This window comes from Zingiber officinale, chromosome 4B (assembly GCF_018446385.1).
Source record: "Zingiber officinale cultivar Zhangliang chromosome 4B, Zo_v1.1, whole genome shotgun sequence".
Taxonomy (NCBI): Eukaryota; Viridiplantae; Streptophyta; class Magnoliopsida; order Zingiberales; family Zingiberaceae; genus Zingiber; species Zingiber officinale.
In genome coordinates this window covers 66,291,355-66,306,730 of record NC_055993.1, presented here as the reverse complement: position 1 = coordinate 66,306,730, position 15,376 = coordinate 66,291,355, and positions in this window count along the sequence as shown.

Genomic DNA, 15,376 nt, shown 5'->3' with positions numbered 1-15,376 from the left:
AATTAATCAGAAAATCACAGTTGATCTCAGAACTAATTTTGAATCCTTCAACAGCTTTTGTGAGTCGTGCCTCATTCCCTTCACTCGTCTTAAATCTACTTGGTTCAGGATATGATTGTTAGTTAGAGCCCTAGAGTCAATCATTTGATGATTGTTGTATGGACTCGTTGTATCATATTCTTGTATATAAATAAAGACATTTATTTTTGATTATTATACTTACTTGTATTGGTGCCAAATAACTAAGTATAATAGCGTCCTTGAGTAGAAGGTTCTTACCTATATCAATCGATTGGTTGAATCGATAGTGAGATGATATAGGGAACACTACTCTTAATCATTCCTAGTCAAGTATTAACATTCAGGGACAATGTTAATGCGACGAGACTAGCATGTAGGTCAACTCGATGACTTGATCTCACAAGTCATGGATATGGAGATATCAAGTTGACACATGGGTATGCATCGGAGAATGTATACTGAATGACCCATCATGAGAAAGTATCATGGATCGTTATATGAGTGTCATATACTTTCTCATGTGGCTATTAGTATGACTACTAGTCCTTGGACCTGAAGTCACCATGGTTCCCTACATAAGGAGTTACGTACTTTGGCTTCGTCAAACGTCACCCGTAACTGGGTGGACTATAAAGGCGATTACTGGGTATGTAACGAATTATGCAGAGGGATGCGAGTGATGTAGATGAGATATATCCCTCCTATATGACAGGAGTGACATCGATATTCTTGATAGAGTGAGACCACGAAGTGCATGGCCATGCCCAAATGAGTCAATATGAGATATTGAGCTCATTTAATTGAGTGAATCTACTTGGAGTTCAAGATTTAGATTGATTAGAGGATGACACGGTCTATGCCTCACATTGATCAATCTAGATGTCTAGGATAGAAGGACATTATCATATATTGTGAAGAGTCACAATTAGTAGTCACAAGGAGATGTTGGATCTCAACATTCTTGTAACTTGGGTAGTAATGATGTGTTGCTAGATACCGCTCATTACTTATGCTTCTAAATGGGTTTAGGAACATTGGCAACGTTACAAGAACCTATAGGGCCACACACAAAGGGTAATTAGATGGAGATTAGGTCATTTGATGAACCTAAAGGATTAGGTTCATGTGATGAACCAAATTAGATTAAGAGTAATCCAAATTGAGCTAATTGAGTTGGACTCAATTTGGTTCATGTGTTAAGTGAGTCTAATTTGGACTTAGACTCATTTAATTAATTTAATTCAATGAATAGAGATTCATTAAATTAAAATTGACTTGAACCAATGGTTAGATTTGATCAACCATGGGAGAGAAGTGGTCAAGTTTGACTTGACTTGAGAGGAAGATGAAGGGTCAAGTTTGACTTGACCATTTGCCACCTCATTGGTGAGTTGGTATTAAGTGGGCCAATGATGATGCTCCACATCATCATGGTTGCTTAAGTGGGATGCCACGTCATGGGAGTTACCAAGAGTTGTGACTCTTGGCATCCCATGGAGGTTACAAACCACTCAAAAGTGGCCGGCCACTTTCATTCAAGGGGCAAGTTTCATTTTGTTTTTGAAACTCCTATCTTCTTCCTCAAGCTCTTCTCTTCTCTCCCTCTCCTCCATGGTTACTGATCTTTTAAGGTTGCTAGCACATCCTTAGAGGTTCTCTCCATCGACTTGTTCGTGTGGATACACATAGAGGGTTGTACACTTGACAACCTCGAGATCCGGCATCACCTAGACGAGCGGGATACGCGAAGGGCTTCGCATCAAGGGTAACCTTTCTTCCTTGTAGATCTAGTGTAGATCTAGGTTAGAGAAACTCGTACACGAAGTTTTACGAAATTTTATAAACTTTGCACGGATCCGTGGCATGGGTTTCGAGGTTTCCGCAACAGAAAAAGCGGTTTTTGCGGCCCGACAAACCCAACAATGATCTATGTGTCTGCCCCCACTAGGCTGACTATATCACACCTAGCCCAAGTAATACTTTCTCATTCTACAGATTTAAATTACTCATATATATGTACAAGAGTTTCATACTCTTAACATGTGATGCTTTGGCCAAAGAGTTTAAGTAATAATCTTAATGAGTGGCCATAGGATATACGTCTCCTCGCAAAGAGTGATGAATCCTTTGTGGGCTATCTTGTAGGGATTTTTGGGCCGCAAAAATCGCCTTTTTACGTTGCGGAAACCCTGAATCCCATGCCACCGGATCTGTGTGAAGTTTAAAATTCGTGTACGAGTTTCTCTACTCCTAGATCTACATTAGATCTACAAGATCAGAAGGTATACCTTTGAAGCGATGCCCTTCGCTTAATCCCGCTCGTCCAAATGATGTCGGATCTCGAGAATGTCAAAGTAGACACTCCTCTATGTGTATCCACACGAACAAGGAGATGGAGAAAAGACACTAGGGTGTGCTAGCACCCTTTGTGGCTCACGGCAATGGAGGAAGAGAGGGAGAGAAGAGAGCTTGAGGAAGAAGATGAGAGTTATACACAAAATGAAAAACTCCTCTCTTGAATCAATTGTGGCCGGCCACATTAAGAGGTTAATAACCTCCATGGAATACCAAGAGTCACAACTCTTGGTAACTCCCATGAGGTTGCATTCCACTTAAGCAACCATGATGATGTGGAGCATCATCATTGGTCCACTCTTTGCCAACTCACCAATGAGGTGGCAAATGGTCAAGTCAAACTTGACTCTTCATCTTCCTCTCAAGTCAAGTCAAACTTGACCACTTCTCTCCCATGGTTGATCAAATCTAACCATTAGTTCAAGTCAATTTTAATTTAATGAATTTCTATTAATGAGCATTATCATTGTTGTTGTTGTTGTTGTTGTTGTTCTATTCATTGAATTAAATTAACTCAATGAGTCTAAGTCCAAATTAGACTCATCTAACACATGAACCAAATTGAGTTCAACTCAATTAGCCTAATTTGGATTACTCTTAATCCAATTTGGTTCATCATATGGACCTAATCCTTTAGGTTCATCAAATGAACCTAATCTCCATCTAATTTCCCTTTGTGTGTGACCCTATAGGTTCTTATAACATTGGCAATGCTCCTAAACCCATTTAGAAGCATAAGTAATGAGCGGTATCTAGCAACACATCATTACTACCCAAGTTATAAGAATGTTGAGATCCAACATCACCTTGTGACTACTAATTGTGACTCTTCACAATATATGACAAGTGTCTTTCTATCCTTGATATCTAGATTGATCAATGTGAGGCATAGACCGTGTCATCCTCTAATCAATCTAAATCTTGAACTCCAAGTAGACTCACTCAATCAAATGAGCTCAATATCTCATATTGACTCATTTGGGCATCGCCATGCACTTCGTGGTCTCACTCTATCAAGAATATCGATGTCACTACCGTCATATAGGAGGGATAGATCTCATCTACATCACTCACATCCCTCTGCATAATTCGTTACATACCCAGTAATCGCCTTTATAGTCCACCCAGTTACGGGTGACGTTTGACGAAGCCAAAGTACGTAACCTCTTATGTAGGGAACCATGGTGACTTCAGGTCCAAGGACTAGTAGTCATAATAATAGCCACATGAGAAAATATATGACACTCATATAACGATCCATGATACTTTCTCATGACGGGTCATTCAGTATACATTCTCCAATGCATACCCATGTGTCAACTTGATATCTCTATATCTATGACTTGTGAGATCAAGTCATCGAGTTGACCTACATGCTAGTCTCATCGCATTAACATTGTCCCTGAATGTTAATACTTGACTAGGAATGATTAAGAGTAGTGTTCCCTATATCATCTCACTATCGATTCAACCAATCGATTGATATAGGTAAGAACGTTCTACTCAAGGATGCTATTATACTTAGTTATTTGGCACCAATACAAGTAAGTATAATAACCATAAACAAATGCCTTTATATATAAGAAATATGATATAACGAGTCCATACAACAATCATCAAATGATTGACTTTAGGGCTCTAACTAACAATCTCCCACTAGCACTAGTGTCAATCAGTATAGGCTCTAAGGCCCAAAGACCTAGTGTGACCATCATACTTTCTCTGTGCCAAAGCCTTGGTCAAGGGATCTGCGATGTTAGCCTAAGTGGGTACTCTGTAAATCTTCACATCTCCTCTATCGATGATCTCTCGAATGAGATGGAAGCGCTGTAGTATGTGTTTGGTCCGCTGGTGTGAGCGAGGTTCCTTATCCTGTGCTATTGCTCCATTATTGTCACAATAGAGCTCTATGGGATCAGCTATGCTAGGAACCACCCCAAGCTCAGTAATGAACTTACGGATCCAAACTGCCTCCTTTGCTGCTTCTGATGCAGCAATATACTCGGCTTCTATTGTAGAATCAGCAACTGTGTCCTGCTTCGAACTCTTCCAGCTCATAGCACCACCATTTATGCAAAACACGAACTCAGACTACGATCGATAATCATCCTGGTCAGTTTGGAAGCTAGCATCATTGTAACCCTTTACAGCTAGCTCGTCATCGCCTCCATATATCAAGAAATGTTCTTTAGTCCTTCTCAAGTACTTAAGAATATTCTTGACCGCTATCCAGTGACTTTCACCTGGATCTGACTGGTATCTACTCGTCATGCTCAAAGCATACGAGACATCAAGACGAGTACATAGCATGGCGTACATGATAGATCCTATGGCTGAAGCATAAGGGATCTGATCCATGTGGTCTCTCTCCTCTCTAGAAGAGGGACCTTGAGTCTCCAAAAGACTCACACCATGTGACATCGGCAGAAATCCCTTATTGGAGTTCTGCATGGCAAACTGAAGTAATACCTTGTCAATGTATGTACTCTGACTTAGGCCAAACAATCTCTTAGATCTATCTCTATAGATCTGTATGCCTAGAATGCGGGATGCTTCACCTAAGTCCTTCATTGAGAAACAAGTCCCTAGCCAAGTCTTGACAGACTACAGCAAAGGGATATCTTTCCCAATGAGTAGTATGTCATCCACATACAATATAAGGAAGATAACTATGTTCCCTACAACCTTCTTGTAGACACAAGGTTCATCTTCATTCTTGATGAAACCAAACTGTTTGATTGCATCATCGAATCGAAGATTCCAGCTCTGAGAAGCTTGCTTTAGTCCTTAAATGAACCTATGCAGCCTGCATACTCTGCTAGTATGCTGTGGATCTACAAAACCCTCAGGTTGTGTCATGTACACATCCTCGAGCAGGTTTCCATTCAGAAACGCGGTTTTGACATCCATCTACCAGATCTCATAATCGTGGTACGCTGCAATAGCAAGCATGATCCGAATGGATTTAAACTTCGCTACTGGAGAAAAGGTTTCATCATAGTCAATACCATGAATTTGCTTGAAACCTTTAGCTACCAAGCGACCGTTATAAATAAGTTGATCCATGTCAGTCTTTCTCTTAAAGATCCACTTACACCCAATGGGTTTGACCCCTTCAGGTGGATCAACCAAAATCCATACTTGGTTAGTGTACATGGATTCCATCTCAGATTTCATGGCCTCTAGCCATTTCTCGGAATCTAGTCTCATCACAGCTTCCTGATAGGAGGTAGGCTCATCCTCAATTAGCACAACGTCATCATGGTCAGACAAGAGAAATGAATATCTCTCAGGCTGACGACGCACCATATCAGACCTGCGAAGAGGTAGGTCTACTTGAACTGGTTGTTGTTCCTCAACTCCTTGTGGAACAACATCATCCACAACACTTTGTGGTTCCAGTTCAACTTCCATCGAGGCTTCAGTGCTATGGTTCACATCTTGAACTTCTTCAAGATCAAACGTACTCCCACTAGTATTTCTAGAAACAAAATCCCTTTCTAGAAATACCCCAGTCTTAGCCACAACTATCTTGTGTTGACTGGGAATGTAGAAGTAATATCCCTTCGTTTCCTTGGGATATCCAATAAAATAGCACTTATCGAATTTGGGTCCCAATTTGTCCGAGACTTGACGTCGAATGTAAGTCTCACAATCCCAAATCCTCATAAAAGACACCTGGGCATCTCTCCCAGTCCATATCCTATATGGTGGCTTTATTACAGCCTTAGATGGAACTCGGTTGAGAATGAAGGCTGCTGTGTCTAGAGCATAGCCCCATAGATACATGGAAAGATCTGTGTGACTCATCATAGACCGTACCATATCTAATAAGGTACGATTCCTCCTTTCGGATACACCATTCCACTGTGGTGTTCCAGGAGGAGTGAGTTGGGATAGGATCCCATACTCATTTAGATAGTCACGAAACTCATGGCTAAGGTATTCTCCACCTTGATCTGATCGAAGTATCTTAATACTCTTGCCAAGCTGGTTTTGTACTTCATTCTTGAATTCTTTGAACTTTTCAAAGGATTCTGACTTATGTGTCATCAGGTACACATAACTATATCTACTGAAGTCATCAGTAAATGTAATAAAGTACCTATAGCCACCTCTGGCAGTGACACTGAAAGGGCCATATACATCACTATGTATAAGACCTAACAAGTCAGTCGCTCTCTCACTATGTCCACTAAAGGGAGTCTTGGTCATCTTGCCTAGAAGGCATGACTCGCATGTCTCATATGATTCAAAATCAAATGAGTCCAGCAAACCATCTTTTTGGACCTGGGATAAGCATTTGTCATTTATATGACCTAAGCGACAGTGTCAGATATAGGTTTGGTTCATGTCATTTGACTTGAATCTCTTGGTACTTATGTTATAGATAGGGTTCTCAAGGTCTAGAATATAGAGTCTGTTTATCAGAGGTGCACTACAATAGAACATATCATTTAAGTAAACTGAACAACATTTGTTCTTTATTATAAATGAAAAGCCTTTCTTATCTAAACAAGAAACTGATATAATGTTCTTAGTCAAAGCAGGCACATAACAACAATCATCCAATTCTAGTACAAGCCTAGAGGGCAGAGATAGAGAATAAGTTCCTACAGCAACAGCAGCAACCCGTGCTCCATTGCCTACGCGTAGGTCCACCTCACCCTTCGTCAATGTCCTGCTATTTCTCAGCGCCTGCACATTAGTACAAATGTGAGAAGCACATCCGGTATCTAATACCCATGATGAAGAAATAGATAGATTGACTTCTATAACATATATACCTGAAGTGGAAGTCTCACTTCTCTTCTTCTTAAGATCTTCCAGGTACACCTTGAAGTTCCTCTTCCAGTGCCCGGTCTAACCGCAGTGGAAGCAGGTAGCATCCTTGGCAACCCCTCCTTTGGGTTTCAGTGTCTTGCCCTTGCCTTTGGCTTGGGACTTTCCCTTGCCTTTAGGCTTGCCCTTGCCCTTGTGCCTTTGCACCATCAGAATGGAGTTAGGGTTAACCTTCTTAAGGTTAAGCTCAGCAGTTCGGGCAATGACTTGTCAATTTCGTTCATGTTGTAGTTCATGACAAACTGATTGTAGCTCTCTGGCAAGGACTGCAAGATCAAGTCAGTGGCCAGCCTTGGCCAAGGGGAAATCCCAATCTCTGTAGGTTTTCTATGTACCCAATCATCTTGAGTACATATGGGCCTACGGGAGTCCCATCTTGCACTGAAACAGTGCCTTAGAGATCTCGAATCTCTCGTGCCTCACTTGTCCTTAATATAGTTGACGAAGATGTTCAACCATATCATAAGCGCCCATCAACTCATGTTGCTTCTGAAGCTCAGAGTTCATAGTCGCGAGCATAAGACATGACACATCTAATGCATCATCTTGATGCTTCTTGTAAGCATCTCGATCAGCTCGCGTGGCGGTGGCAGGAGGTGCCTCGGGAATAGGCTGCTCCAGGACGTACAGTTTTCTTTCCTGAGTAAGAACGATTCTCAGGTTTCTGTACCAGTCCAAGAAATTAGCTCCATTGAGATTGCCCTTATCGAGGACAGAAAGCGGGGAGAAGGAATTCGTGTTTGACGACATGACAATCTACAACAGAAAAATGTAGAAAATAAATATCTTATTCTATTAATCATCTAATTAGGACTTTAATTAAATGATGCTCCCACTGAATTATAGAATTCATGTGGGACAAGATCCACATCATACTATGCCCTGAGTTAGCTTTGGCTAAATCGCCCAAGACTTAATATGATCGGTAGGTAACTAATTACCAATTACATCTCTATGCAACTCTTGTTTATAGGATCAAGATTCGCATTTATATTAAAACTCGAGTTAGCTTTGGCTAATACGCCCAAGAGTTAATATAAACGTGATTTTGACCTATCTACCAACCATTGGAAAATACCTATAGTTAAATTCGATCCAATTGAGTTAACTAGTTACTCAATCTAATTGAGTTGTACTCACCCATGCGTTGATAGGCGGGACCAAGATTGTCCCTCCGCACCCTACCAAGATAATATGCGTTGCTCTGCTTTGGCAGATTCAACAACAACATGTGATCGAGGTAGTGATGGGTATCACGACATGGTGGGTATTTCGAGTTGACGCGATTGAGATCTAATCTAATCGTCGATGTGTATCATATACTCTATTTAGATCTAATCTAATCGTGGAGGTGCATCATGTGCGCGACTTAGATCTAATCTAATCATTAAGACACTAATTAATTACTAATCTAACATGCATCACATATACACACACAAGCAATTAATTAAACTTTTTATGATTAGTCATGACCCTACTACGATCTTCTCAAGCCAATGAGAAGATCGGATGGTCAACCTAAGGTCAACAGCTTCTCAAGCTCCTTCCGGTGACCACCTTGTGTTGCTCGCACCCTCCTCGTAACTTCGTCTCGAGTGGACCTTCCACCGCTTCATTTTGTACATTACAAAGGTGAAACTCGAGTTACATTCGAGTCTAAACTATTTTACAACAGGAAATAAAATAGGAAAGGCACGACGCGCAGGTCGCGTATCATATACAACACGCACATCACAGAAAATGACACGCAGGCCATAATATAAATTACAACACAATTTTTCCAATCAAATTGGGGTCTTTGGGCCATGACCATCACAAAATGATACATAATTCTAAATTATGTAATTTCTATAAATTTCTGTAAATTTTCCCACAATTTTTACAATTTTATGAGTAAAAATTCCCGACGATCCCGTTTAGCAATTTTCGGGCGCAATCGCGGAACGAAGCCGCTTGCGGGGTTAGGGGCAGCACCCCAACCCGCGATATAACCATCGCGAGTGTTCCTAAGTGATCCTACAGTGCCTTAGTCCGCTGTCCCAAAATGAATTGGGCGAAACCTTGCCGTTTCGGAAAGGTTTTCTCGGTAATCGAAGCCTACAAGTGTCGAAACATTTGTTGCTTCGCTTCTACGAGAAAATTACCCATAAAACACATAAAATTAGGAAATTCACAGAAAGTTATAGAACAGAAAGTTTTTCACAAAAACACAAAATAAACACGTACGCGCTTCGCACGTGGCTCTGATACCACTGTAGGGATTTTCGAGCCGCAAAAACTGCCTTTTTGCGTTGCGGAAACCCTGAATCTCATGCCACCGGATCCGTGCGAAGTTTAAAATTTGTGTACAAGTTTCTCTACTCCTAGATCTACATTAGATCTACAAGATCAAAAGGTATACCTTTGAAGCGATGCCCTTCGCTTAATCCCGCTCGTCCAAATGATGTCAGATCTCGAGAATGCCAAAGTAGACACTCCTCTATGTGTATCCACACGAACAAGGAGATGGAGAAAAGACACTAGAGTGTGCTAGCACCCTTTGTGGCTCACGGAAATGGAGGAAGAGAGGGAGAGAAGAGAGCTTGAGGAAGAAGATGAGAGTTACACACAAAATGAAAAACTCCTCTCTTGAATCAATTGTGGCCGGCCACATTAAGAGGTTAATAACCTCCATGGAATATCAAGAGTCACAACTCTTGGTAACTCCCATGAGGTGGCATCCCACTTAAGCAACCATGATGATGTGGAGCATCATCATCGGTCCACTCTTTGCCAACTCACCAATGAGGTGGCAAATGATCAAGTCAAACTTGACTCTTCATTTTCCTCTCAAGTCAAGTCAAACTTGACCATTTCTCTCCCATGGTTGATCAAATCTAACCATTAGTTTAAGTCAATTTTAATTTAATGAATCTCTATTCATTGAATTAAATTGACTCAATGAGTCTAAGTCCAAATTAGACTCATCTAACACATGAACCAAATTGAGTCCAACTCAATTAGCCTAATTTGGATTACTCTTAATCCAATTTGGTTCATCACATGGACCTAATCCTTTAGGTTCATCAAATGAACCTAATCTCCATCTAATTGCCCTTTGTGTGTGACCCTATAGGTTCTTATAACATTGGCAATACTCCTAAATCCATTTAGAAGCATAAGTAATGAGCGATATCTAGCAACACATCATTACTACCCAAGTTATAAGAATGTTGAGATCCAACATCACCTTGTGACTACTAATTGTGACTCTTCACAATATATGACAAGTGTCCTTCTATCCTTGACATCTAGATTGATCAATGTGAGGCATAGACCGTGTCATCCTCTAATCAATCTAAATCTTGAATCTCAAGTAAACTCACTTAATCAAATGAGCTCAACATCTCATATTGACTCACTTGGGCATGACCATGCACTTAGTGGTCTCATTCTATCAAGAATATCGATGTCTCTCCCGTCATATAGGAGGGATAGATCTCATCTACATCACTCACATCCCTCCGCATAATTTGTTACATACCCAGTAATCGCCTTTATAGTCCACCCAGTTATGGGTGACGTTTAACGAAGCCAAAGTATGTAACTCCTTATGTAGGAAACCGTGGTGACTTCAGATCTAAGGACTAATAGTCATACTAATAACCACATGAGAAAGTATATGACACTCATATAATGATCCATGATACTTTCTCATGACGGGTCATTCAGTATACATTCTCCAATGCATACTCATGTGTCAACTTGATATCTCTATATCCATGACTTGTGAGATCAAGTCATCGAGTTGACCTACATGCTAGTCTCGTCGCATTAACATTGTCCATGAATGTTAATACTTGACTAGGAATGATTAAGAGTAGTGTTCCCTATATCATCTCACTATCGATTCAACCAATCAATTGATATAGGCAAGAACGATCTACTCAAGGACGCTATTATACTTAGTTATTTGGCACCAATACAAGTAAGTATAATAACCATAAACAAATGCCTTTATATATAAGAAATATGATACAACGAGTCCATACAACAATCATCAAATGATTGGCTCTAGGGCTCTAACTAACATATCTAAATATCTTCAGACACTTCAACTTATACCCAATCATCTTGGGTCCACACCTCCAAAAGATGCTTGCTTAAGATGTTAAATTATAAGTCTCCATGACCAAGATGACTTGTATACCTCAAGTAGAAGGAAACTTGCACTTGAGCTGTAGTAAGAACTTCACAAACATATCCATATATGTAGAGAACTATATGAAGTCTTATAGCAAGTCACTCCAATGAACTAGTTACTATAACTAGCATCCACGTTTAACTCTCAATATTCCAATATTTCCTACTAGTGAGAAACAACTACTTGGCTGAACCAAGAAGTATAACCAGTACTGATCTTACAGAATTGATGATGTCCAAATTCACTAATTCGATGACTAGGGAAATTCCAATACCTTCATAATTACACATGTAGAGATAATCATAAGTTGTAATCCAATCACAAATTCTCTCATGCTATGAATATTACAGATATTCAGTAAATGAGTTTAAGACTATTCAAACATATGATATACACTCAAATAGTGAATCTATATTTATTAAATAAATAGTGAAATCATAAGGCGATTGCCTTAAGACATCCCTCAAAATCTAACACTTCCACTTAACCTAATGTCAATCGTCATAGTGTCCTAAACCATAAGCATGAACGTGACTCTCAAATATACTTTGTGGTAGAGCCTTTGTCAAAGGATCCGCTAAATTCCTTTCAGTGGGAATTTTCTTGAGTTGTATTTCTTTTCTACTAAGTGAAGCACGTGTTTGGATCGCTGATGAGACCTAAATTCCTTTGCTTATGTAATGACTCCAGTGTTGTCGCAGTAAACAGGTAATGACTTAATAGTAGATGAAACCACACTAAGTTTGGTAATAAACTTCTTGATCCAAACTGTTTCCTTTGCTGCTTCGAAAGCCACAATGTATTCCACCTCACAGGTAGAATCTGCAACAGTATCTTGCTTGGAACTCTTCCAACTAATTATGCCTCCATTTAATATGAATATAAATCTAGACTGGAACTTAGAGTTATCCTTGTTCGTCTGGAAACTAGTATTCGTGTACCCGCATATGATCATATCATCATCTCCATATATCAAGAACATATCCTTAGTTCTTAAGGATTGTCTTGACAGTTGCCCAATTATCCATTCCTAGATATGACTATCTGCTTGTAACACTCAAAGCATACAATATATCAAGTCTTGTACATAACATAACATACATGTTAGATCCTATTGTGAACGCATGAGGTATATTATCCATCCAAATTCTCTCGTCTTTTGTGTGTGGGCACATGGACTTCAAAAGGTGAATTCCATGCTTCATAGGTATGAAACTTTTCTTGGATTCAGATATGCTAAACCATTTTAGCACTTTATCTATATATATCGACTGTGAAAGACCAAGCAAACTTTTCGGTCTATCTCTATAGATCTTCATCCCTAGGATGTAAGTTGCTTCTCCCATATCTTTCATAGAGAATGTCATGGATAACCAAACTTTAACTAATTGTAGAACTAACATATTATTTTCTATAAGTAATATGTCATTAACATATAATATTAGAAATATGACCACACTCTCACTAACCTTTTGATATACACAAGGTTCGTCTGGATTTTATGAGAAATCAAACTTTTTAATCACCTCATCAAAATGGATATTCCAACTCCTGGATGCTTGCTTTATTCTATAAATGGACCATTAAAGCTTACATACTTTATTCTAGTTAACAGATATGAAACCTTCAAGTTGTATCATATACACATCCTCGAGCAGGTTTCTATTAAGGAAAGTTATTTTCACATCCATTTTCCATATCTCATAATCATAATGAGCTAATATGGCCAAGAGTATCCGAATGGATTTAAACATGACTACATGTGAGAAAGTTTCGTCATAGTTAATGTCTTGCCTTTGACGATAGTCTTTCGCCACCAACCTTGTCTTGTAGGTAATTAAATTACCATCCATATCAATTTTCTTCTTGAAAACCCAATAGGCGTAATACCTTTAGATGGGTCCACCAAATTCCAAACTTAGTTTTCGTACACGGAATCCATTTCTGACTTCATAGCTGTAAGTCACTTGTCCTTTTCTAAACTATTCAAAGCTTCTTGGTAATCAATAGGTTCCTCATTGTCAATAAGTAACACATCATTCGATTCACTTACAAAAGATCCATATCTCTAAGGAATATTGCATGTTCTACTTGATCTATAAGGAGGTTATGTTATAATCGATTGCGGTTCTTGACTAGGCATCTCATTAGTGTCTATTAGAGTCTCTTGAACTTTATCAAGTTCAACTACACTCTCACTTACTTCCTACAAGAAAAACTCTTTCTCTAGGAATATAGCATGCCTTGAAACAAACATCTTTTATTCCAAAGGGTGATAGAATTGACAACCCTTAGTTTCCTTAGGGTATCTAATAAATAAACACTTATCAAACTTAGCATCTAACTTGTCTGATATAGTCTGCTTCATATAAACAGGATGTCCCTATATCTTCAAATAAGATATGAGAGATTTCTCACTAGTCCATACCTTATATAGAGTAGTTAAGATCACCTTCATCGAGACTCTCTTTAGCAAGTAAATAGCTGTCATGAGTGCATAACCCTAAAATGTTTTGGAAAGATTTACACGATCCATCATTGACCTAACTTGTAAGTACCCTGTGTTAATTTTGATATAGTCAACTAAGTTAAGTTAGCTCCTATGTATGTTTGATCCTTTTGTCTAAGTGTGTAGGAGCTTAGGAACACAAAAAGTTGAGCGGAAGACGCAGCTAGCAAGAAGGATAACACAGGAAAGGAGCCGACGGACTCGGTGCATCTAAGGGATGAGATGCTATAGAAGAGTACACCGATGGATAAGAAGGATGTACACGACGTTCGAGAGATGAGAAGCTGGAGAGAAGCTTGCTCGAGGAGAATGTCAGAGTTGAGTTTGGGTGAGCTCAACTTTGGGTAGCTAGAGCATCACCCACATAAGAAGAGATTAGCGTATGGGAGCTGATCTGCCTTCTGTTGTATGGAAGGCACCTTCGATGAACAGTGCGAAGGCGCCTTCCAGTAGACATTAGTCGCAGGTAAAGTTTTATTCTCAACGGATAAAATTTATCTAATGGAAGGCACCTTGGACCATCTTGAAGGTGCCTTCAAGCTATGAATAGAGTTTTCCAGGGGCTATAAAAAGACCCCTGGAGATAGAAAATATTTAACAACTCTTATATTCATTTCCTAACATTTTTCTGAGTACCCAACGAGTGTAAGAGACTTCTCTGCCTTCAAAGAAGGAGTTTTTTAGTGCTTTCTTTTGCCTTGGATTAACAACTACCTAGGTTGTAACCAAGTAACTTTTTAACCTCTTTGTTTTTTAGTTGTTCAATTGCTTTATTATAATTGCGCTACTAATCTGAGTTAAAAGATTGGAAAAGGTTTATTTTTTGTTTTACAAGCAATTCACCCTCTTCTTGTCGGCCCCGCTGCACCAACAATTGATATCAGAGCCAGAATACCTCAGAAGGACTAACTACCGACTGAAGCACCGAGATGATGGCTGGATCGACAATCTATCCGCTAAAGTTTGAGGGGATTTCATGACATGAAAAAAAATACATGGAGGTATTTTTCAAAATAGACTTTGAATTACTCTTAATTATTAAATATGATTTTGTAGCCCCCAGAAACCAACAAGGAGTCGAAAAAGAAGAGTATCAATGGACCAAAAAAGATCAAGCCGACTTCGTAGCGAATGGACAAGTCGAGTTCCACCTGCTAAGTATACTTCCACCCCAGGAAGTTAATCGGATAAGAGATTACGAATCAGCAAAGGAACTTTGGGAGAAGTTCCTAGAGCTACACGAAGGAACGTCCGAAGAAAAACTTGTAAGATGGGACCTACTCTGGAACCAATTGACGAACCTTCATATGGAAGAAGGTGAAACAGTCGCACATATGCACTCAAGAATCAAAGAACTCATCACCGGACTCATGAATTTAGGAAAAAGATAACGAACCGAGATTCATTAAGGTATACTTTAAATGCATTTCCTAGGACACCAGAGTGGACATCTATAGTCGACTCAT